A 21,697-nucleotide genomic window follows, 5' to 3' on the forward strand; every position below is an offset into this window, starting at 1 on the left:
TGTGTATAGAAATGGCTGTAATTCCTAAACAGCTAATGCAATTCTTTTATTAAACCCTGTGAATTAAAGCTGAGAGTCTGTATTTCAGTCACATCCTGACTGCCTGATTTAAAATCCAATGTGGTAGTGTACAGAGGCAAAACTATGAAAATCATGTCATTGTCCCAAAACTTATTACCCGAACTGTAAAATTAAAAACCTCAACTCTCATTTTTGGGCCTAATGTTTTTGTGGGTGGTGGTGGTGGTGGTGGGGATTTGGCCCACAGGCATCCATTTACATACACAGTCAAGCAGAAATAATGACTCTACATCTTCATTCCTTTGATTTACAGGGTCAGACTGCTTTAAATTATAATTAGAAAATGTAAGCTAATTGGTGTGTGCACAATTATCCTTAAAAAGTTTCTAATTCAGAGTTTTAATGCACAATATTATAGAGAAAGGTCTCGGAGAGCAGTCTTTTTCCATTCTGTTTTACATTTATAGTAAAAACAGCAGCATACAGAGGTCCAGGTGACGAATCTGCACAGTTAATACTTGCCAACCAAATAAAGCAAAATAACAAATTTGTGAACAGGAAAGAAACAGGAAAGAAATAAGAGTGCGTCACGGCAAGAAATACTGCAGGGACTGCCCACCACTGTGCATGCAATACCGCAGCTGGCCTACAGGGGTCAGTGCTGGATCATTAAAAAGACATCTCTGATCAGCACCCCACAGTGAGAAACTGCAAGACAGTTTTGACCCACACCACCATCAGAAAAGGGGGGCAGGGGGAGGAATTAAAACTGTTTATTCCTCAGGACACAAGCCTGTTTATAGCCGAGTTATGTTAATGGAAATATGGAAAAACCAGAATATTTTTATGGGAGTCCAGAGGGGAATTGGCCAGTTCTCTGCCTTTTTCATCTCACAAACCACAAATAGTAACACCAGAATAACACACCACTGGCACAGAAGCCATACATTTCATTCATTAATTGCTTAGGTTACCAGTAAGACAACAAAGAGGTTGCATGTGTGTCTTTGTGTGTGTGTGTGTGTGTGTGTGTGTGTGTGTGTGTGTGTGTGTGTGTGTGTGTGTGTGTGTGTGTGTAAAATGAAAAAAATTTGCAAGTTAATTAGACATTTATATGCTTAATAAACTATCACACTGTTTTGATGCTAGAGGGGCCGCTCATATTTGACTAACTTTGAGAACATGCTGAAACCAAAGCAAACCCATGAGAAATCCCACTTTCATTTCATTGGGTGGCTTCTGTAGCTGTCAGCAGCTAAAATCTGCATAATTTATTTAAAACTTTAAATAAAAACTTTAAATACCTCGCTGTTTGACTGCTTTGACTGCGCCTGTTATTATATCACATTTCCGGAGGCAGATTATTGAATGCAGGTTACACAAAGCAACCAATTTAAAGTAACTGAAGTCATTTAAATAACAATGTGACCTTTGGTAGATGCGGATGGGCCTCATACAGCGAGCTAGTTTTCATATACAAACACTGCAAATTGCTTTGCTCCTGCAGTTGATCCTGAGATAAGAAGAATGAAGATGACTGCTCTTTGATTCCTTTGAAACTGATCTGAAACTGCAGCCTGACGGAGGCTGCAGAGGAGTGAGGAGGACAGTGACAAACTGCAGTGAGTGGAGTGTGCTGCTGTTCATTAGACACTTTATTCCATTTCACACTCACACTGGGTCCTGGGTTTTTTTTGGACGCCCTTTTAAAAGCAAAGTGCTGCATTGGAGATTCTGCAGCCACTCTGAGCATAAAAGGACAAATTTGCAGCCCCCTTTTTGGAGATTTCCTTATCACGAAATATAAGCTTTTAAGGTCTGTCTGTGTGCTTCACTTCATTTTATTAAATGTGAAAGATTAAAGATAACGCTGTATAGGATATCTGGCATTTTAAGCACATTTAAAGATCAAGTATCAGTGGCTGATTCTTCCTGGCTGGCTCATCCAAAATAGTTTACCGGGATATGAAAAATAATGGTTCTAAAACACAGTTAAATAGAAAGCTACGCCTCCTTCATTGGAAAACTGGAAAAATGAGCTAAATCTGATCTGCAAACAATTATTTATTACTAAAAATGATCAGATACACTCACCAAGACCTGCAACCTTTTTATTCATTTGCCTTGAGGTCTCCTCCTCTGTAGTTTGGTCTCATACATCAAAACTGTAACAGATACATTCAGCAAACTGCTGTTTGTCCTCCATGAATCTGTCTCTGCATTAATATCAGGAAAGCCAAATGCTGCTTATCTTTTGTGATGAAGTTCCCCAGAAAGTGTTTTCTCTCAGTTCCAGGAGTAAAATCCCCAAATCTGCAGGTATGTACAGTAATAACATAATATAGTAAGATTTGTTAAATCCAACTGAGAACAACACAGTGAGCAGCATCAGTCTCTATCCCTCAATCGTTCGCACAGTGCTGCGCTCATTTATAATGTGTTTACTAATGTTGGTGACAGCAATGCTATAAGTGGATTAATAAAAAATGATGTAAGTGATCATCTACCAGTTTTTGCAACAGTACAGAGCTACGCCAAGACGAACAGATGCAAACGATTAAAAAATTAATTAGACATAAAACACAAGAAACAATCTGCTGCCTCAAAGACGATCTCACCCGCCAAGCCCGGAGTAACATCTATGTTCAAGATGTAAATGTGGCACGTGGAAGCTCTCTATCTATAATATCAACACTTTACAATAAACACAATGAGTAAACTAACAAAAATCTGTTAAGACACCGTGGCTGACAAAACGGATCCTGAATGCATGTAAGAAAAAGAATCTGCTGTATAAGAAATTTTAAGGAACAGAACAATAAAAGCTGAGCAAATCTATAAGATATACAAGAATAATTAAATTAAATTCAATGTTATTTATATAACACCAAATCAAAACAGTTATAAAGACCCTACAGTGACAGAGAGAAAATCCCAACAATAAGACAACCCCCATGAGCAAGCACTTGGCGAGAGTAGGAAGGAAAAAGTCAGTCTTAACAGGAAGTAAACTCCAGCAGAACCAGGCTCGGGGGGGTGGGGTCTCTCTTGTAAGTGAGACACTGAGTCTTAGTGGGGCTAGCTGGATAAAGGTTAGGGGAGGGAGACGGGACAAAAGACATGCTGTGGTAGAGAGCCAGAGATTAATAATAAGTAATAATTTAATGCAAAGTGGTGTATAAACACACAGAGAGTGATGAGCACCTCACTGCATGTTCATCCTGTCTGAATTAGCAAATGTGGCTATGACTTTCATTAGCATGTAAAACATGCAGCTTTTCCGGGTGTTAAAGATCTCCCTCACATTAAAAGGTACAGCTCCCTTATCACAACTCAGAGACTGAAATGAAGGCATTACTGTATGGACCTCATCGGCAAAGTGCCATTTTCTAAAGACACGGAAATGTGTCAGTTATAGGAAGCTGCACTTGGGAGGATTTATGTGTTGGCTTATAGAATAGCACAGTAGGTTTGTTCTCAGGCTGATGGCACCTTGGGTTAAGCGCTAGTTAATAATCCTTTCAAATGCTCAGGTAATTCACTCGAGTCCGGCCCAATTGTCTTGTCAGCTGAGCTCACATTTGAATTATCCCCAAGACGGCTGCTCAGCAGGAACCAGTGACTAGTATTTTATCTAAGTTTCAGATAACGCTGTGGCACTGGGCTTTCATATGAGTCTTATTATGAAACTAGCCAGACTGTAAGACACAAGAACAGTTTGTGTAATTAGATTTTAAGACTAGACTTGATGGCTAGATTGCATCATAGCAGAAGCTTATACAGGGATCATAGCTGAACCTTTTACATCATCAAACGGTGTCTAATTGTTACCAGAGAATGTGCCATCAGTGGTGATACTGTGCTCGAGTATAAGTGGTCAGTTGGAGTAACTTTGAAGCACATACAGAACTTAATCATCTTTGAACAGAAGATAAAACAAGCCCACAGCATATAAAGTCATTAACATTACCTCAGCTAACATTATGAAGCTGTCTGCACGTGAATGAAATTCATAATAAAACATGTTGCTGCTGGAGCTGATTACAGAGACGCTGCGGTCCATAAAAGCAAAATAATGAAGGAAAACATGATAAAATCCATAAACCAGAGGGGAACATGTTAGTTAGTAACACAGGCTGTATGGATGTAGCCACCGTGCCATTACCAGCCGGTTTGTGGACTCATTATGAAGCTTAAATTTGCTGACTTGGCAATTAACATCTTGTTTTGTTTTGTTTTTTGTTGTTGATCTGAGTAAGAAACAGAAACTCTAAATGGGACCACAATTTACAAAATGAGCATCATGTTGTATTAAAGACTGAAATAACTTCCTGAGGTCATAGATCCACACTTTTTTTGACCAGATGCGCTGCCCCCTACTGGCCATGAAAGACAGCAAGAATGGAGATTTAAAACGTTCTACATTAGCTTTACTTCCTAAATCCAGATACATGATCCATTTTCTATATAGGATGGCTTAGTTATATAAGCCATCCTATATAACTAATGCATTTTTTTTTTCCCCCTGATGAATCTAAAGTCCAATACTCGGCGTCGATGCCAGAGCATCTCGATTGGTTCACTTTTATCTGTTTGATTAGCAAAAAAAATGTCATTTGTGTGCACACTTACAAATGCACTCAGACACTACATTCACAAAACAGAGGTTATAAACTTGCTGCAAAGCAGGAAACTTGTTGAATTTACTTTAAAACAGTGCTGCAAGAAGCCATCCTATATAACTAATGCTGGGTTTCCATTAGTACCTACTCAGCGCGGGTCAACTCGACTCGGCACGACTCTCCACTGTCTTGTTTTGTTTCCACTGAGCACCACCTGGATGTGGGTCGAGTCGATATAGCAGCACGGGCAGTAGCGTTTTGACGTAATTTGTATGCGACTCAAAACACAACACAACAATGGATGAGACAGAGGCAAGCTAGCATAGCTAAAGCCAGTTTAATATCGTCACCATGCATAAGTCCCCTGTACAATGTTTTAATGGATGATGGTTATCATTGTTAAGTACCTATACCGCCAAACATGTCATAATTGACTCAGTGTACTACTTGGTTGTGAAGTGCAGTTTCTCAGGCTTGGTGTTAACCAGCTGGTCACGGCTATTAGAGGCAGGTAACGGGTGCTTCAGCTGCGATCGCCCGGCAGTATAGGGTTATAATATGTATGCTGTGTGTGTGTTTCAGATGGCTCTCATGTTGCTGCAAACTGTCGCTCTGGGCATTCAACCGGTGCTTTGCGTGCCTCCATTCCCTTGCTGTCGGGTTTTAAAAATGGCACGGTTGATTTTGGTGAAGGAGTCGCTCTCATGACTCCGCTAGTGACGGCACTCCCTGGCCAATCAGTGGCATGCTGTTCTTCTGCGTCACATTTTCAGATCGCCTCGGATCGCTTGGAACCCCGGGTGAGTGAGTACTAAAAAAGTACCTGGTATCAGGTACCAGGTACTAATAGAAACACCTTCAAACTGCAACAAGCTGCGCTAAGTAGATACTAATGGAAATGTGGCTTAATACATTTTACACTGGGCCACCATACAGGCTACATAAAAAAAATTCAAGGATAAAAAACCCTTTTTTAAACCGTGTCGGGAACTGGCATGCATAATTACAATAATTATTGTGCTTCCCGAGAAATGTGGCCACAACTGAAAAAGTGCAAACAATTCATGTCTCAGCTCAGTATGCAAAGCAGGAGAGACATTTTCTTAAAGTTCTTAAAGTGGATTAATAAGCTCCCCACACTCTGGGACAGTTGGAATTGCAGCCCAGTGAATGTGGGATTTCTCAACACGTCCATCGGTTTTGCAATTTTCCACTGAGATCATTCACAAGCTGATAAAGACCTCTTTTTAGCGCCAAAGAGACATGAGGGGTATTTCCCAAACTCTCACTTGCACGTATTGCATGAACAGTTTAGGAATTTTTATCCAATTTTTGTAGTTCCCCACTGTCAAAGGCTCAAAAGTAATTGGACCACTGACTGACAAGTAGTTTCCTGGCCAGGCGAGCCCTGTTCCCTTATTATTTCATTTTAAGCAGATAAAACGTGTGGAGATGATTCCAAGAGCTGAACTTGCATTGGTCACGTTTAACTGGAAAACTCAATATGAGGTCCAAAGAGACGTTGATGTAAATGAAGGAAGTTATCATTAAGCTGAAAAACAAAATAAATCAGAATCTGGAAAAACTTTAGGAGCAACCAAATCAACAATCTGTCACATTCACGCTCAGGAACACCGCGAGGCCTGAAAGACCACAGAAGGCATCTAAAGTGGATGATTGAAGAGTCTTTCCTTTGTTATGAAAAACCTTTCTCAACATCGAGCCAAATCAAGGAAACTCTCGAGGAGGACTACAATCCTCTACAATCGTCTACAACCTACAACTGAGAGACGCCTTCATGAATGGAGTTTACAGCAAGGAGCAAACCACTAGTTACACTCAAAATCAGGAAGGCCAGGCTTTGCTGTAAATCATCTAAAAGAGCCAGCACACTTCTGAAAAAATGATCTTGAACCAGGACAAATTGGACCAGAATGATTGGAGAAGAGGTGTGAAGAAAGAGGAAAGAGCTTGTGCTCTAAAGCACACCACATTATCAGTCAAACGTTGTGGAGGCAGCGTTGTGGCATGAGCATGAACAGCTGCCAGTGGATCTGCGTCACTGGCAGCTGTTTTTTATTGATAGTGTGACTGCTGATGCAGCCACATGCTGCAAAACTGATCAGACTGCACTTCACAGTGTAAATGGATGACAACCCAACACGTACCACAAAAACATCCCAGCGTTTGTCAAATGGGATATTCTTCAGTGGGCAAGTAGGTCACCTGATCTCAGCCCAACAGAGGATGCTTATCAGTTACTGAAGAATGAATTGAATGAAGAATCCAACAAACAAGCAACACCTGAAGTTGGCTGTAATTAAGGCCTAACAGAGCCTCTCAAGGGAGGAAACAGAGCATTTGGTGATGCTCGTGGGTTATAGTATTAATATCAACCGCTAATGCCTATACACTGCCAACACCCATCACCTTCTAGCTCTGGTTTGGTCACCAGGAAACATGTGGTTCTTTAACACTTAAAGGCTCCAGTATGTTCATGAGCAGGTAGTGCACGGAGGGGGTTTTAGAAGCTTTTTGCAGAAAGCAGCTGCTTCTGGAGAGCAGCTGAGAAAACAGTTTAGCAGATCAGTGAAAACCTCAGAAATGAGATTAAAGATGCTAAAACTCTCTGTGGAGTTCGGATGTTAATACCCAGCGGATTTAATATTACAAGCAACTCCTTCCATATTACACAGTCATTTGAACCATTGTTAAAAACATAGCTGCGAACAGCTTTAAGGAGGATGTAAACACTTCTTCACCGTCACATGCTGCACATGATTACAGAGATGCTGTGGAGATGATGCAATCCTTATTTACTCACTCAGACGTGAAGCATGCAGTCCTGTATAGCAAGTCTGTTATCCTTTGCAGCCATGTGAGAGCTGTGATCACACTCAGATGAAGGCCTGAGGCCGTCCCAGGAGAAGTGTGTAAATCTCTTACTGTACAGTACATTCAGCCACCCCTTTATAACGACTCCTGCAGTTCTATTATTACCGGGGCATAGATTTCATGTTTGTCAAGGCAGAAAATAATAGCTTTGAAAGTGTTACGTTCCTCTGTGAAGACTGTGAAAAAGAAAAGCTTGGTTAAAATGTGCTGACTGTGGGCGAGCGCATACTGTACCTCCCACAAAGGAGAGGGGATCCCGTGATTTGTGTCCCTCGATTCAGCGATCACATATCATAAGCGGTGTCGTGGCGGGGTAAAAGGGAGCTGAGCTGCAGATGGATCCCTGAGGCACTCCTATTAAGCAAAGTTTAACAAGGCAAGCATTTCTTGTGTTACACTGGTGTCAAATGCGCTGCTGCCTGTGAAGCGCCCAGGGACACATTTTTCAAGTGTGAATACGAAACGTACGATAAGACTTTGGCCTTCATCTACAAAGGAAAATTGTTGAATGAGAATAAAATCTATTTATAACACCACATTTGCCATGCTCAGTAGAAAGCAAAATAAACATGCATCTGCATGATAAACTAAAACAACTTTGGAGAGAAAGGTCTATTTAGCCAGCTTGAAAGGAAAATGGGGGCCTCATTAGCCATCAGGAAGCTTGTCCCGAACATTGGCAAGCTCCTGCGGAGAGTTCCACTGAGGCTGAGAGATGTTCTGTAATTTCCGACCCCGAGCTAATCTGTACAGCATGCTGTGTGGTGAGATTGCGATTTCTACTCGGGGCGGATGGGTGGTGGTGGTGGTGGTGGTGCTGGGAGGGGGTGGTGGTGGTGGTGTGTGTGTGTGGGGGGGCAGTGGTGGTGATGGATTTGTTGCATTTGAACTCCCTCATGTCTTCCTTGTCACGTCTGTAATTAATATGTGCTCCCTGGGAGACAGAGGGGCTCTGAGTAATAAAAAGTCAGCTTTGTAAGCTTCCCTCTCTCTTCTGATGTTTTAGTTTGTGTTGGTCGGCATAGTGACAACCGCCAAGACATGCCTTACATGCAGTTTTAATGCTTGTAAAAGTAAATCTCGATATCAGTATCTGCTCAAACCTGGCTATGAGCTTCCAGGCAGCTGAGCAATGTCGTCTAATGTTAACTAAATGGATACAAAGCTCATTTCCTTTCATATAGAGGAAATAATAAATTGAGGTATTTTCTGTATTTACAGCTATTTTGAGAGACCACTGTATGTCCTAATTACATATTTTTTTCACTAACGGTTTTCCTGTTGTGGTAAATATGAGGTTTTAACCTCCAGAGCAGGAACTGTTCAGGGCTCATTAAAACAAACAAACAAACTAACTGGCGGTCACCATCTCTGTCATATTTTATAGTGATTCAGTCTGGTTGGACTACTTTTTCTCTGACTGCATTGGCAGGTTTTACACTGGTTTTCAGCAACGATTTATTTTACTCTTATTACTACAGCTAAAATGAATGTACCATTGCTTTTGCTCATTTTGGTAGCACTGCAGTTTAAAATTCAAAATGTCAAATGGCTCATTTTTATAAAGCTGGTATTTACTTTAATTTCCAGCTCTGATTGGTCAGAAATAGTGTCAGTTTTTACAGAATTCTTGAAATCTCATTTTGTACATTTGGATTAGGAAAAAAAAAAAGTCTTCTTGGTGTCTCAAGAACACAAGGTTGATTGCTCATGACCTACAGTTAGTGATCTAACTTGTGGATGTTTTTTGGGAGGGGTTATTTTTTAAAATAACGTTTGCGTGGAGGCAAAGACACAATGTGAGGTGAGAGGTGCATGGAAAAAAAAAATGCAGGAAGTTTAGTTGTAGTTTGGTCCACTTATCAGCACAATCAGCTGTTTCAACAGTGGCTGTAACATGCAGCACATGGAGCAATCAAGGCAGGCTGCAGCCCTTAGCGCATAATTGCTGCAATTTGCGTCAGAAGTCAGACTCAATACCGTATCAAAAATCTGAACACATGTATTTGATACCAGCCCGGTCTAACAGCTGTTTTTGAAGTCATCACAAAAATCAATCTATTTTTTATTCTTCTTGGGAGATTGTCTTTTCATCCAATGAGCATGAATTACTAAGTAATGTATTTCAATAGGAAATACATTCCATGGTAGAAACACATTTTATCCAGAGAAAGTGGCGAGGCACCACCATGGAAAAAAAACAAGCTTGATGCTACAATTATACTGGGAAAAACTGTGGTTGGAGGATGCAGCATGACCAAAATGATTGCAACCATGTGGAGTGAAGTTGCGATCTTATTGCCTTTGGTTTATTTGAAGAGTTTCAGAATTCATCACAGTACAGAAACAGCATTAGTGAAGGTTACAAATGATCTTCTTACAGCCTCTGACAGTGGACTCATCTCTGTGCTTGTCCTGTTGGACCTCAGTGCAGCTTTGATACTGTTGACCATAACATTTTATTACAGAGATTAGAGCATACTATAGGTATTAAAGGTACTGCACTGCAGTGGTTTGAATCATATTTATCTAATAGACTCCAGTTTGTTCATGTAAATGGGGAGTCTTCTTCACACACTAAGGTTAATTATGGAGTTCCACAGGGTTCTGTGCTAGGACCAATTTTATTTACATTATACATGCTTCCCTTAGGCAGTATTATTAGAAAGCATTGCATCAATTTTCATTGTTATGCAGATGATACTCAGCTTTACCTATCAATGAAGCCAGATGACACACATCAATTAGTTAAACTGCAGGAATGTCTTAAAGACATTAAGGCCTGGATGACCTCTAATTTCCTGCTTCTAAATTCAGATCAAACTGAAATTCTTGTACTCGGCCCCACAAATCTTAGAAACATGGTGTCTAACCAGATACTTACTCTGGATGGCATTACTTTGGCCTCCAGTAACACTGTGAGAAATCTTGGAGTCATTTTTGACCAGGATATGTCCTTCAATGCACATATTAAACAAATATGTAGGACCGCTTTTTTGCATTTGCGCAATATTTCTAAAATTAGAAACATCCTTTCTCAGAGTGATGCTGAAAAGCTAATTCATGCATTTATTACTTCTAGGCTGGACTATTGTAATTCATTATTATCAGGCTTTCCTAAAAGCTCCCTGAAAAGCCTTCAGCTGATCCAAAATGCTGCAGCTAGAGTACTGACAGGGACTAGAAAGAGAGAGCAGATTTCTCCCATATTGGCTTCTCTTCATTGGCTCCCTGTTAAATCTAGAATATAATTTAAAATTCTTCTCCTCACCTACAAGGTCTTGAATAATCAGGCCCCATCTTATCTCAAAGACCTCATAGTACCATATCACCCCAACAGAGCACTTCTCTCTCAGACTGCTGGCTTACTTGTGGTTCCTAGGATACTTAAGAGTAGAGTAGAATTGAATTGAATTGAAGATGGGGACCAGGTCTGCAACCACTCACAGTGAGCTGTGGTCTTCAAAGTGACTGCCGCATCAAGACGGTCTGAGGATGAATGAGGTCAAGCTGGCAATTACATGCAATCTGTTTGTGATAATACAGTCAATAAAGAGATCAATCAGCAAAAATCTCAAATCTATTGATTGCAAATCTGTTGTTGGCTACATAAACACAAATTCACATTAAATAATTGTGTTCTGAGTCCAGCCAGCTCATAGATTTGAAACAGAAAGTCCTCCACAAATGGTGACATAGTTGCTGAAAGGTGATGATTTAACAGAAATTGGTTTTATATAGTAATATATCCAGAATAAAACAAGTTTGCAATGAGTTGAGTTTCAGAGATGCACTGCAAACATTGCAATGTGTTGGCAATCTGTGTTTATGAATTAGATGATTAGTTACTTGTAAACCTCTGTCTGAGAGTGATTGCAGTCACTCCACGTTGGACTTCGATTGCTTGGAGACAGGTTGCTTCCCACCACACAACCTGTGACATTGCCTTGTGATTCAAAGTGGTGTCGCAGCAACTTGCAATTGGTTGCCAAACATGAAAATAATCAGTGAAATCAGTTTTCCTAGCCGCGTGAAGGTTGCTGTCCTATGTTTGCTCTAGTGTGACTGAGCCATTAAAAACTGTCATATTTTGACTTAAATGTTTATAAAATGTTTATATAAATGAAAATATGTATGAAAATCTGTGATGTGTATGACTTTAACTTGGGTCTCTAGCATGATCAGAGACATCATTCACTCCACCACCACCTCCTCCAACCTCATAAAGTAAACTTTTTGTCCTTTTAAAACAGAACATAGAAAAGAAACATAAACATAAATAAAATGTAACATTTTAAGAAAATTATGGGCTCTTTTTGAATTTGATGGAAGCAACACATCTCAGAAAAGTTGGACCAGGACCATGTTTAGCATCCAATCATCCTTCAAACAACAGTCTGTAAATATTTGGGAATTGAGGAGAGCAGCTGCTGGACTTCTGGGAGAGGAATGTTGTCCCACTCTTGTCTGATAGCTGCTCAACAGTCTCGGGTCTTCTTTGTTGTAGTTTCTGTTTTATGATGTGTCAAAGACCCGGACCGCAGGCCTATGAAGCCATAACAGCCGCAGCACTCAGTTTAGCATTATCTTGCTGAAATATTCCAGGCCTTTTCTGAAAAAGACGACATCAGATGGGAGCATATGTTGGAATTGGATTTGTATTTTGAGCCTGTGCAACTTAAGACTTTCATTTTAACTTCATTGTCTGCCACAAATAAATGTTAATGAAAAGAAAGAGACACTTTTTGCAGAACTTACTCAAGAAAAGGGAATTTTGTATTAAAAGTCCCTCCAATTACTATTGTAAATGACATTGTAACCATGTAGGTAATGTGTCATTTATTGTGGAGCAGCGTGGTGGTCACAGTGTGTTAATACCTCAGTAGTTTAATAGTTTCATAACACCCCATGATAAACCCCTGTAGACCAATCTGATGCTGTCCTTTTCAGACTTTTTACCTGTTTGCCCAGCATACAGAACTGGCTGGTAGAGCCGGAGGAGGAGATTCATTTATTTATTTGAATCATGCTCTGAATGCAAAGCGCATACAGCTCCCTCAGCAGGGGGCATGAACTCGACTAAAACTGCAAATTTGAAGATTTAGATGCAATGTTGGAGCTGTTTAAATCAATCCTTAAGTTTTTAGAGGACAACGCCAAGTCACATCTCAAGTGTTTATTGGGAAACAGAACTAAATCTTTCAGGTCTATCAGTGGCTGACATGACACTGTGTGTTAATGTATGCCAACTGGTTGGTTAAAATGTCAGTTGTTTGTACAGTGAAGCATTTTACATTTGTTCTGCATACAAATTTCCACACGTTTCCCTTATTTTAAGTCTCAAGTCAACAAGTTGTGTTTTCAGGTAGTCAAATCACTGGTAATTCCTGCACACATCAAGCTGAAAGACTATAATTTTTGTGACAAGAGTCTAAAAGTCGAAGACTCAACTCTGCTTAACTTAATTACTGTATTCGTTTGTGACACTGAACACAGGAAGCTGCTCAGAATGGCCCCTGAAAAGTTCAGATTACAAAAACGGCTTTCTCTGATCTTTAGGTTGCTCATTTGTCTGCAAATGTGTAACGATATGTGAAATAGTGTACCTGTGATGCATTTCAACAATGAAAGCAAATTAAGTCCCAACAGTGTGGGGCCAGCACTGCCCACCGGCATATATTACTGACCATAAATCCAGTTTTATTGCTCCTGCATTCCTGAGGATAAATGTCCTCTGCGCAATGTGGCATTAGGTATCGCTGTGCAAACACAAAAATGATGATATCTCCTTTATCTCGTGCACTGTTCATACAGAATCTTTGTGATCAGGGTTGAGGGGTCGTTTAGCACTGAGCTTTTATCTCATATGTCAACAGAACAAGGAGCCAATTTGCCTCCGTGCTCCACTGATGCAGGTTTATTGTGATTGTCTTGTCAGCAGTTTCATATAATCATAATAATTATGTTATGCTTTTGCATCAAGAAGTTCTGTCTAGAATATACATGTTCTACACTACCGAATGCATCGAAATAAGTATTCATTTTCATCAGAGTAGAAAATCAGGACGGGCTCTGATATTGCCATTTTGACAGCCTTTCCAAGATCATATTTCAGGTCTAACATGTTCATTCCTTCTGCATATAAATGAATGTACAGTGCAAAGAAGTGGAATACATTCCTCCCACAAACTGCCCAAGCTTATACCCCATCTCAGCTGTCATCAGACTAGATAATGCACACCGGTTCTGCTCTGCTGCTGTAGAGATTGGAGTTTCAACAACAACAACAAAAAAAAAATTGTCATATCTGCCCTGATGCTTGCTGTGTGAGAGCATGGATCTTGTGTTTCTCTGTATGGCACAGGCCATTGAGCAAACTTGTTATGATGGACTTGGGTTTGTGTTGTCAACTCAGCAAATGATCTGTGACTGAGGTCTACTGGCCTTGATCATGCAGCTACTGCAATAAAAACATTTTTTATTAGCTCTATTTTGTATTTTATTTGTCCTTGAACTGAGAATTTTAGTAATTTTGTTCAGAAAAATGCAGTAAAAGAGAGAAACTACGCCCTTCCAAGAAGAATCATGCTCCTTTCTCAGACATGGATGTGGTAGCTTTAAGTTAGCATGGGTAGCCTAGCCAGTGACTTTCAGGGTGCTAGCACCACAGAACAATCATAAGAAGTAAAGAATATCTCTCTGTTCTAGCACCCTATGGTCTGCCTTCAACTTCTTCAGAGTACCTGAGCCCATAACACACCTGGTGAAGACCTACTTCCAGGATCTGCAGTTCTGCTTTTCCACACCTGATTTTACCACCATGTGGCAGAGCGACATGGCTGCACCATATTTCTACGGGCATTCACCAGGGCGATGGAGGGGATTACCAGAGCCTCAAAATGGGCAGAAAGTGGATGAAATCTGGAGTCCAGTTAACACCAATCAGAGCATTCATGGATGACATAATAACCCTGACCACACCAGGGTTGTAATAGTTTGGGATTTTACATTATAGTTTAGTTAGTTAACTTTTTTCTCTAATTCAGTTAGTTTTCAAAGTGGTTTTGCTCATTTTTATTAGTTTTTATTTTTGATTTAATGCTTAGTTTTGGTTTAGTTTTAGTTTTTCATGGTTTGTCAGATACAAGAATGACTACTGTGTAATAAAAACTGGAGAAAAGATACCGTCTCCAGGTATCTTTTCTCCATTTGCTGACGTTTGTGAGTCCTTATATTGATGCTTTGATTATTATTCCTGATTGTTATTCTCTCACTGATAATTTCAAACACTACTGCGAAAAGTAGCCAGAAATACACAACATGACTCGGCAGGGCTGAACAGGTTAATCCCAATCCTTGCAGGCTGCGTGCAGCCGACCTGCAGTTACAAGCTATTAGACCAAAGATTTTTCAACAATAGTGAACCAATACCAACCATACCTGAGAAACCCATTAAAAGCTGTGGGAGATGTTACGATGCAAGCTTCAGAGTGTGGTTTGGTCCAGCAACTCAACCAGGATGCTGACAAGAAGCTCAAGAAAATCGATCACTCCATGCTCCCTTGGCACATCCTAACTGGGTGCAAAGTGAGCCTCTCCCAGGGAAGATACATTCGCAGGCACAACCAGGTGTTTAAATCTCTGGCCACAGTTATTGAGGTGAAAAGAAAAGGCACCAATGCTACTCCTTCTAGAACATCTACAGCAGTCGCCTCAGTATCCTGCATCCGTGAATGGGAACAAGGACAGTAAAGAATTCCATCACAGACCAGGAATGGACGGCCGGAAAGTGCACAGGACTGGGAGATGCTGGTGGATGTAGGCCAACAGCTCACAGTTCCACTGCAAATAGTTACTTCCACCTTAAGACCAGAGCTGGTACTCTGGTCCAACATCCTGTCTACTTTATAGAACTGTCAGTACCATGGGAGGATGCCACGGATGAGGCCTATGAAAGTAAAATGCCGCCCAGTGGAGGTTGGCTTTCATGGCATCATCCAACATCCACCGTCAATCTCCTTAAAGACCTGGTGATTTGTGGCCTAGCCCCAAGGAAATGCCAGGAATGGCTGAACACTGCAGCCAGTGCCTGTGGATGGAGAGGAAAGACCCCGGTTTCACCCCATGAAGTTAGGGACACACACCCAGGTCTGTTCAGCCTGTTGTGTACCTGCCTCAGCAGGCAGTGAGTCAATGGCTGAAACACCCAGTGACACTGAGGTACACAACTGAAGGTGTCTCCCTGGCTTCTACTGGTCATGTGGGGTTAATCGTGTGCAGAGAACCTTTTAGCCAGGCAGCATTAGCCTAGCAGTGTTTCTCATTGGTGAAACAGAAGCTCCCAGAGGAAACCTGAGCAAGCACAGAAACAACATATATAACCCACAGAGGTGTTTTTCAGTTATTTAGTTTTGTCATAGGTTACATAAGTTCTTCCATTATTTGCACAATGATCCAAAAACAAAAGAAAATAAATCAAACATGTTTTTTCCAGTACAACTATCTTTAGTTCCTGTGGAGGAAGGAGGAAAATGAAGCGCTCTACAACTTTTGAGAAGTGTGGACGCTGTAATCTGTGAAAGGATGAGAATGTCACAATAAAGCGCAACTATGCCCAGGCCACAAACATCCATCCACTTCTGCTGGCACACTGCTGCACTCTTTCCAAGCATCTACAAAGGCAACAAGCCAATACAAAACAGAACATCAAAGAACCCTGAGTCATATTAAACTAAGTGCATGCTGACCCCAGACCTGCAGCTGGAGCCTGATCTTAAACAGCAACGAACAGTCAGGCCTGTAGCACTGCAACCTCCATTTTTCCTGTTTGTGCAGTAGAATCACTGGTGATCGCTGCATCACTGTGAAGCGCTCTTGGCTGTGGTTAAATCTTGTGTGCGTGTCCTTGTTAGAATGTAACAGCGTGTGAGCATGCAGCCTAAGACTTATATCTTTAACTGCTAAATAACTGAGAGCATTTCAACCCATGATGTGGAAACGCAAGAGGGATTTAAAGAGTAGAGTAATAAATTACTTTCTACAGGGAGTAATTAAGTAATCTAATGCATGGCCTAAACAAAAAAATGATTTCAATAATGACCCAACAGGGATTCCAAACGAGGACAAAACCTCATACAGTAAGTTGTATAAACGGACCTGCATTTCTAAACTGGAGTCACTTTTGAGGCAGGAACATAAAGAACAAACCAGCATTTTTATTTCTGTGGAGGAATAATCATGTTTTTCTTTACTTTGCTCTTTTCCATTAGAGTGTCTGATGTTAAAGTGCGCTCTGTTGTGTGTATGTCAACTCCAGGCCACAGTTCATGTGGTGGGAGAGACTGTGAATATGAAACTTATACTTAAAAAGTACCTGCAATTACTCATGTCTGCACTGTTTTTCAAATTCACAGCACTTCAGGTCAGTCTCTTAAAGTGCTGCAATCATTAACACGTTCATAATCTAATCAAGCTTTACCATTCCCCCACCGAGTTTGATTTAACAATGACCGAAGCTCATAAAAGGTGTGGCGTTCCTTTTCTTGGCTACAGTGTAACTGAATGTGGATCATTGTTTGAGTCCAACATCACCGGCAGATTATTCCTCCATTACCAAAACCAGTTCAGAGCTCTCTTTAATGGAGATGTTTGGGCCGCGAGCCAAAGTAGTCATTTTCAGCACTGCTGTTCTGAGAAATGACTCACAGTTAGCTCCACTGAGGTAACTGTCAGCGCACTAATCTCTGGCTCTTTTTTTCATATAATTAAAGGAGTTGCTTTCAGGATGTTTACACAAAAACACAATCTGATTCTTGGGAACAGTGGCCTTGTTGATGTGTGGGAGCTTTTTATTTGATCTCCCTGAGGCTTCTGCATGTGGGAAGACAGGTCACCTGCATCATTCAACCAACCCCCCCCTCTTCCCCACCTCCACCTCATCCCGCCCTCAGGATGATGCGGGTGGTGGACAGATGAGCGTTGACTAAGTGATGCTGACTCGCCGGTCCTCGCCTACCCCCGTTTGTATGTGACTTCTCGTGTACATGCGTAACTCTAACTTAGAATGCAGGAGTCTTCTCCACTGAGCACGTCCCAAAGGAGTGTATATATATCACGCTTTAGTTACTGGGTATTCTCTTCTGTTTTTTCTTTTTCTGCCACTTTATGGCATTTCTTATCTTGCCTTCACACATCAAACTAGCAGCAGAAAATTTAAGTAGTAGACATTTGATAGCAGCCACCTTTGATCAGGGGTGGCACCAGGTGCTCCCCTCAATAACCTTTGAAATTTAATCAATACTGTTAAGGGGCAGCCACACCTTCAACCACAACAACCAGCTCTAAGTTTCTGATGATGGGTGACAGTGTTGGTGATTTCCTTCTCTGGTAAAATATTATTAAATTATTGTTATTATTGAATTATTATTTATTCCTGGTGGGGATAACTATTCCTCCCCCCACCCCACCCCCATCTGATTTCAGCAGTAAATCCTAAAACACTGACACCGGACAGGATGATCCGGATCCCGGTATCCTTTTTTCATTATACTAACAAGCACTGCTGTTTCTACCACTGACTATATAATAGAGAAATGAAGTGTCAGATATTACACAAAAAACCCCAGACTGGGAATACTGCACATGTTAATTTCATAAAAAAACCAAAACACTATTATTATAAATACTGTAATGCACTATACTGACAAATACTGAGCTGAATATCTTTGCAGTGATAGAAAAACTCTCTCAAATGGGAGGAAGGGAAAGAAGAGAGAATGGAGGTGAAGTAAGGAGGAGAGGAAGATGGATGGGAGGAAGGGGGAGGCTGAATAGTTAGCTGTCGGATTAGCTTACTGCCTTCAGAATCTGTCTTTGTGAGGGTGGCTGGCTGCTGATGGCTGGTGGGGGTTTGCGCAGGGTTGAGACCGGGCCTGTACCTGTGACTCACTGGCCACAGGTGTCAGTCAAACTCGACCTGGCTGCCAGAGGAATGTGGTAAACAAGCCAGTGTGGTCCCAGAGAGCATCTAACAGAGCAGCAAGGTGAGCGCTGAATCAGACGTTCAGCTGCTCCCCGAAGTGCATGGAACACCTGGAGGTGAGGGAGACAGAAAATACACCCCTATCACTGCCTCGTCCCTGACTTTTTTTAGGAGCTGGAATCGTATGCCAGGGCTTCGTGCCCGGAGGCGATGTGAGCAGAGGTTATTGTTCAGTCATCTAACAGTGCACCTTTCCTCCTTCTCAGGTTCCACTCGAGCACTTTCATTTGTCAAGTTTGAGCCCCCCCAACCCCCATCTAAATTTTATCCTTAATCATTTTCATCATCACTCCTTACATTTATCTGTAAACAGCCAGGTCCCTGGGTATTTGGATAATAAGACACCACCACAGCAGATTTTAAAATCAACCAATCAGGATTTGATTCAAATGCAGACATTTAGCTTTTTTATACAGTTCCCCATTTTCAGAAGCAAAATAATGAAAACTGTGGGACTGTCCAAATACTTCTTCATTCTTGATTCGAAGTAACATTTTCAGTGTAGTTACTGTTTTTACTCACAGTCTTGACTGAGAAAATTATTATTTTAGTGCTATATAATGTTATTTGTTGTGACAAAAATAACTCAGCTGCTAAAACAATGTGTAGATAAACCACTGATGCTGAAGACATTTAACCAGCATTATTTATACAATTTAGATTTATACTGGCCATACTGTTTTCATGACCTGAGCTCAGACTGGTTAGTCGTTCCCCACAATGTACTTACCAGCACATTTGGCAGTGACTCAGCAGACTTCCACAGCTGCATGCTGACTATAAACACACATCCTTTGGTTTCTAAATGCTAACATTACAAGTAAATATTTTGTATATTATATATAACACACACATACTTTAAAGGTAGTGCGGACACAGCAACAGATATTTGCATAGATGCTGCTGAAGTGGCTAAAAGTAAAGTTAGTTTAGATTAAAGCAGCGTTTCATTTTGGATTTAATTGATATAAATATTTCTATAAATATACAATTATGTATTCAGTGTAAACACACATTAATTATTGACATTTTGGGCTGAATCATTACTGAAGAAACTGCAAACAACTTAAAAATAAAGTCAGCAAAATCTAACGGCTGAAAGTTGCTCTGCTTAGCAGGCATCCTGTAATCTCATCATTTGATTGAGTTTTTTTGTGCAACATATCATATGTGCCCATAATATATGTATACACAATGTTTTGTTGGCATGTATTTGCTCTAATCTGTTTTGTTTTTTTGCTTATTATTTCTCCAGCTTCATGTGCATTATCTTGTCATGGAAAAAAAAAAGAATCCAACAAATGTGTTTAAATCAGCAGTTCAGCCTTAAATAACCTCAGACTGGAAGTGCTGACATTCAGGGGGTGTTGAACTCCAGTTTGTTACTGCCATCACCAGCTTTCCTTTAGTTCTGCTTTTGCAATGAGCTGTTACAGCTGTTGCAGCTATTCTAGCACAGGAAATAAAGGGAGACCTCCACACATGGAGCCATAGCGCATTATAGTGTTTTTACACACACTTTCATTTTATTGGACAATGTATATTTTAATCACATTAACTGCATTTTATTTGTAAAGTCATGTTTGTAGTATAGGAGTATGAGAGTTGTATAAATCTAGTTTCAAAGGGAAAACACGGATCCCACACGAGTTTTATGAAAAATGAATTTATCCAAAAGTCAAACATGTAATCAGCAAAGCAAATATTCTTCCAATCTGAATACAATCTGTTTTTGGTGCTCTAAGTTCTTAACCCATTATTATTCATAAATGTCATTATATATATATATTTTTTAAATCATCTTTTGTATCATAAAATATACCAATACTTCCTTCCCAGTCTTGATGACCCAGCATCCTCGGATCCTGAGGATGCAGTTTTCCACCCCTGATTATACTCCGCTGCAGGCAGGGACAGCTGGAGACCCGACGGCCGAGCAGTCATTCCTGTTATATTTCTTTGAAGTCTGCTGCCTGGGGCGCGTGTGAAGCTGGTGCATTGTAATGTTGATTCTTTGTGGACAAGTCTTTGCAGTCATAAAACACAGGCAGGTGCACAGAGGTCCGCACGGACCCCTACGCTCAGCATCTGCTGATGAAAGTTACATCACTGTGAGTGGACCCTAGCAGACCACAAAAAGCAGCACAAAAAGTATAATTAAGGCTTTAATAAAACACAAAAACCAGAACTGTTGGAATATAATGGAGTGGCAAGTGTATCAAAACATAACTTATATAGAATGGGCACATGACAACACATCTGCAACCACATTTTCTTTACCCTTGATGTGACAAAAACCCAAATATGAGGTTGGAAGGCCCATCTCATTAATCTCTGACTGTGATTTTCAAGTGAGTGAAAAAAGGTTAATGGGTTCTTTGACTGCAGAGTGATTACATATTAGCTTGCTAGCCTATTGCTGATTCTCCTTTTCAAGCAAAATGATTGGGTCACTGCAGTGTACTAGTCCACCTGGTTTCAGAGCTAAAGGACCAGATTAAAATATCACATAAAATGAAGTCTTGTAATATCTGTCATGTAAACTTGCTACAACCGTATCGTGCATGTGGCACTGTAGATGAGGCTGCCCAAGGTTGACAAAAATTGTCTGCAGCTGTGATTTGACCATGATCCAGCACAATAAGAAATTAAAACCGCAAGCGGTGATATCGGGCCCTCGCACTCCCTGCGCGTCGACCCGTGGCGCTCGTCGACCCGTGCCGCACTCGGAGGTCTTGTGATCGTGATGGTGTACAGAAGGTCTGTAGAAAGTTGAATTCTTTTATAGGAAAAGATATCTTTTGCTCTCGGCATAGACGCAATGGAATATTTGGGGGTGGGGTCACGGCTCCAGCATGCAAAATAGGGCATGGGTCTGATAGACTGTTTTGATCAGGATGATGTCAAGAATGTTGAAACACATTTTCATACATTTCCGAGAAACTAAGTTTGTGGATGCTATACAAAATTTCATTTGCTTCTGTAGGGGGCGCTCTTGCAGCTACGTATAGCCTTGAATCCATAGTTATGGGTTCAGAGTGGCTGTGTACATGAGTGATTACATTTTCAGGCAGATCGGGCAAAGCATGTACGAACACGTGCCCAAACAATTTTGGTC

The sequence above is a fragment of the Archocentrus centrarchus genome, chromosome 10 (assembly GCF_007364275.1).
Source record: "Archocentrus centrarchus isolate MPI-CPG fArcCen1 chromosome 10, fArcCen1, whole genome shotgun sequence".
NCBI lineage: Eukaryota > Metazoa > Chordata > Actinopteri > Cichliformes > Cichlidae > Archocentrus > Archocentrus centrarchus.